This window comes from Montipora capricornis, chromosome 1 (assembly GCF_036669925.1).
Source record: "Montipora capricornis isolate CH-2021 chromosome 1, ASM3666992v2, whole genome shotgun sequence".
In the NCBI taxonomy this organism is placed as follows: Eukaryota; Metazoa; Cnidaria; class Anthozoa; order Scleractinia; family Acroporidae; genus Montipora; species Montipora capricornis.
Genome location: NC_090883.1, coordinates 53,219,535 through 53,224,534, shown reverse-complemented (window position 1 = coordinate 53,224,534; position 5,000 = coordinate 53,219,535). Strand labels below are relative to the sequence as shown.

General features: G+C 37.9%; 1 protein-coding gene across 1 annotated transcript in view; it reads left to right on the top strand.

Moving 5' to 3' along the window:
- Positions 1-5,000, top strand: part of LOC138050135 (uncharacterized) — a 347,595-nt gene that overhangs the window by 251,038 nt on the left and 91,557 nt on the right. The gene's annotated exons all lie outside the window — the stretch shown is intronic.

Genomic DNA, 5,000 nt, shown 5'->3' with positions numbered 1-5,000 from the left:
AAAATCAAACATTCTATTCCCAAAGGACTTGAATTGGGTACAACATTGACATCACTGTAGAAAACCGGTTTGGCAAGATCATCTTATTCCGAATTTGCATAGAAGTGAGAATCTTAAACCGCCGTGACCAGAGGTTCGTATTTTTCGCCTCTCCGCTTTTACCGCTCACTCCTCACGAAAGAAAAATAGAACCTCTGTCACCCAGGGTAAGTCAATGGAAGCATTCACATGAGGCTTTGATACTCTTAAACTGGTCAAGGTAATGACTCCCATTTTGATCAAAGGTTACGTGTGTGTGCTAATCGATAAATGTTCTTTGACGAATTCGGAGTCTTCCTCACTGCTGTCAAATAATACATTGCAAAACGAGAGTGACACAAAACTGCGGCTTACATAATACGGGTTTCCAAAGGTTACCTTACTGGTTATCCACTCTCTAAACGAGAGGTGAAAAAGGTTTATGGTGTTTGTCTTCTCCGTATGTAATAAAATGAGATAGCGCTCTCAGTGTATAGACAAAATCGTACTCGTAGTCGATTACCTCACGAATCTGCAAAACGTCAAACAGGCGATTCAGATGCAAGGGTTCAAAAGAAGCAACTAGCACTTCTAATATTGCAAGCGCAGGTTTAAACTTTTCTCTCGACCCAAAAGCTTCTCAAGTAACTCTCGTAAAGTTAACTCTCGTAGCTTAGTCAAAATGTACGGCGCAATAGTCTTTTTTCGGGAGCTTAGTCAATCTCTACGGCGCGAGGGCCTTTTTTTCAGGACTGGTTAAGAACTCATCTTTCGCGAAAAGAAAATTGCCTTGACTTTGGTGCTACTCTAAGTTCCTCGAGTCAGTGGAAGACAAAGGCAGTTTTGGAAAACTGATGAAATGTTTTCAATACCGTTGAGTCATTGCGTGTTGTTACTACCAAATGTATCCACTTCGGAAGCCTCTTGTAGCTATCCTTAATGAAATGGGACTATGGATGTACCAGAATCGTCAGAAAGTGCATTCATCTAAGGCATCTATAACAATGAAAATAACTGCTGGATTTCGCTTTCTAGCTGATGCAAGTGGTATCAACAGCTTGTTCAAAACAGTCAAAGGGATCCCTCAGACAACTTCGCTGTAAAATTCCCCGGAATAAACGAACTGTTGTAAATCATCATCCCATATTGAGGAACCCTTCTCGCTATCAAGTCTGCTAATTTCCAACAAAACGGCCTGGATCCTGCATCGCTTTATCTGAATACTTGCATAAGTGGTATCCAATAATTCTTTTGTGGATGTAGGGATTAGATGATCGGGAGCAAATCAACTGTGCGCTTATGGCGGATTTTCCAGCTCCTGGCTCACCAACTATCACAACCCCAGCAACACTGCCGCCTTCTGAATTCAACAAAAGTCTTTCCAAATCACGGTAAAGCCAAAGGCGCCCAGTGAAGCCATCTCGAGCGGAGTTTTAGGTGGCTTGTAAAGTTGTCAAAGGGACATCTCCAACCTAACGAAAAAATCACCTTAAAAATCAATCCCTTCATTTGTCAACTAGGCATTTATGTTATAAGTGATTAATGGTCATTCCACTTACTATATTGTCAATAAAATATCGCATTTCTCTTTGGTCAAAATGTATAAATAGGTTATAGTGTGCAATAGAGGTTTCGGAAGTTACTATGTAAACAGCGATAGATTAATTTTGTTGAGAATATAATAAGTAAAAAAAGTTGAACTTGCTCGTGCATTTCTTGATTTATAGTAACTGTGATGGCTCGCGCGCAAATTTGAAAACTTTCAAAACATCGATCATGAAATGCACTCGCGTTCATACGATTTCTCATTCTTCTATGTCCATATAAGCGCAAGGATTATAATAATATAATATATATAAATTTATATAGCGCTTAAACTATAGAATATTCTAAAGCGCTTTACAATGAAAAAAGACAAGTAAATAATAAAAAATACTATTTACTGATTCATAAGATGTGGATATAAAAAACATCAAAAAATATGTACATATAGATACAAATTTAAAATATATAAAATAATCTAGACGCATAAAAAGAAAGAAAATATATATATGTAAACTGATCAAAAAAGTTCAAGACAATTATGCAATTAGGAGTCCATAGTAAGCCTTTTTAAAAAAGATAGGTCTTAAGATTTTTTTTAAAAAGTCTCCAAATTTGCGAATCACAAAATTGTAAGTTATTCCAGGGATTGGTTTTTGGGGCATTTCGCTTAGTGTCTATTTTTTTAATGTACTTGTCGCCAAGTTTTTCCCCTTCACTCGTCCCTTCCATGACCGTCTGTAGTATATTATCTGCATAATCGGTAGCATTATAGCGTTAACTCCTCTGGTAAACCAAACTGATTAAGTCTCTGTCCAAAATTCGTGCCTCATCGAAATGGACGCCTTGATGTACTAGTGGAAAGGTAATTTACATACTAGCCCACAAACTAACCCTAAATTGTGACAAGGGGAGGAATACAACCTTCCAGTGATCTGGATGAGACCGTTCGAACTGTGGAAAATTCATCAATCAATAAATTTTGCCCTTCACTCCTCCCGGAGCATAGGCCACCAATAATAACTCTACAGTCTCCTCTGTGCTGAGCTATCTTTTCAAGTTGTTTCCCGTCGCCAGGTGTCGTGCACTGTTGGAGCTACATATTACGCAAGGCAACTTGAATCTCTGGAAGACAACACACAGCTCAGTTAACATTTTATATGGAATAAATCGCGGTGTTACTTCACAAAACACGTAAGCAATGCGTGTCTTTTTCTAAAGAGGACAGGAATTTCTTCTTACTGACAAATGATTAATTAATAGGCCGGTAGCCAGGTTTTTAACCTCAGAAAAGGATCTGTTTCGTAGTACGAACGTGTGAGGACCTGTGAGCCAAAGGGCCTCTGCTGGTATGACTTTTGGGTAACCCTTAAATGGTCTTAATGACCCCCCAACTTGAAAAAAAAATTGTCTGGACGGTGCACGTACCACAGGAAACCAGTGTACCCTCACGGATGGTCCAGTTGACAACAAAAACGAGCCAGTGAGCGACGAGAATTTTGCAGTCATTGTAAAACTAGTTCACATTCCCCATCATACGAGATCACTGCCTGTCACCAAACAGGCGTCATGTCGCAGCGACTTGTTGTGCACACGGAGCAAGCTGTCGCCTAGTGTGTGAAACGCTTGATAAGCTCTATAAAATGGCACCCCGTCTGTCGCTCTTAACAAATGATGGCATGGCATAATAAATCTAAGTACCGGAATAAAATAGTTTATATTAATCAACATTATCGCAGACTCCACTATAATACAGTTGTAATTAACTCTAATTAATACAAAACAAAAACATATGAGATAATATTAATTATTTCCATAAGGTCGCAATAGTAACAATAATAAAATAATACACGTTATTTTTAAACTCCCTTTTGTCGGCCATTATTCCAAAATAGCGAAACTTAAACTCCGACAACTTACTACGCGCTTTTGCAAATCTGACCTAACTATCAAATTAGTGTCACTTCATTCAAAATTAAAAACATGTTTAGTGTTAAAGATCGTACTCCTGTTGCTCTAAAATCCATGGTAGTTTACCAATTTTCTTGTGCGGGTTGTAATTCCCGTTATATTGGCGAAACTAGTCGCCACTTCGTCACTTTTCTACCAGGATAAAGGAACACACAGAAAGCGATAAAAACTCGCATATTTTTAAGCATTTCAACACATCTCCTTTATGTAAGAGCAAATACTCCCTTCGTGCTTTAGTATTCTGGATTCTGCCAGCAACTCAGTCGATTTAAAACTCAAAGAAGCTTTTTACATAAATAAGATCAAACCGGAACTTAACAAAAAATTGCAGCATTACAACACTTTTCTCACGTTTTAGTTTACATCTTGATGTTTGGTGTCACGCTGTAAATAGTACCCGCTTTTGTATTACGTCATGTTGTAATAATTTTTCATCTACCGTAGACTTTATAACTGTTCACACTTAGAAACTCATTAAACTGATGATGGCATAATAAGCATGCCGAAACATGTCTTTTAAAAAAGTTGTCTGTTTCCTACAATATTAATTATATTATCAATAAGCGAAACGACCCATTTGTCACATTGAGAAAACTTCTGTAGATACAGGGCCGTAGCCAGAAAAAAATATGACTGAGGCAATGTCCGTGGTTAAATTATCTTCGGAAGTATTTTAAGTCTTTATGATGAGCACGTATTAAAGACAACACTGATATCACGCTTTATTTTAAAATTTCACGAAAAAATGACCGAGGCAAGTGCCTCAGTTTGCGTCATACTGGCTACGGCCCTGAGATAGTAAGCAATATTATCAACCCTCTCCTTTTGCTACTGCCTCGAACAATTATTTTTTGTAATGTAGTTTCTGACTTAGCTGCAGTCTTGCCTAAATCAAATTGCAATTTTAAATCATACTTAAGCCAGTACAACAACAAGTTAAGCTTTACTTGAATCAGTCAAGTCGAGGTTTATCTCTTACTGGAAAATCTTGACACTGTCTTGATAGGAAAAAGGGGCATTATTCCTGTAAGGAATGATACTATTTATGTCGTCGACTTTGACCTCTTCGGGTCACGAGATGCATTGGACCACAGGCAGTCCGCGCGTATTGCACTCAATTTCCCGCCAAACCTGTTTGTCATGTGGGAATCCCCTTTGCTGGAATATTTATTCCTAGAATAGCAATTTTATCCCTCGAATAGCTATTCCAAGAATAATAAATAGTGCTTCCGGGAACCCATTTTTATTCCTGGTATAGTTATTCCTATAGAATAGCAGGTTTATCCCTGGAATAACTGTTATACTGGTATAATGTATTCCTCCTTTCAGGAACCGGCCCCTGCGCTATATCAATTTAGGCATTTTGAAATTTCCAGACATTGCTAAACTTCATACATGTCTCCCTTTCTTTGATCTCTTATCTGCGCTATATCAATTTAGGCATTTTGAAATTTCCAGACATTGCTAAA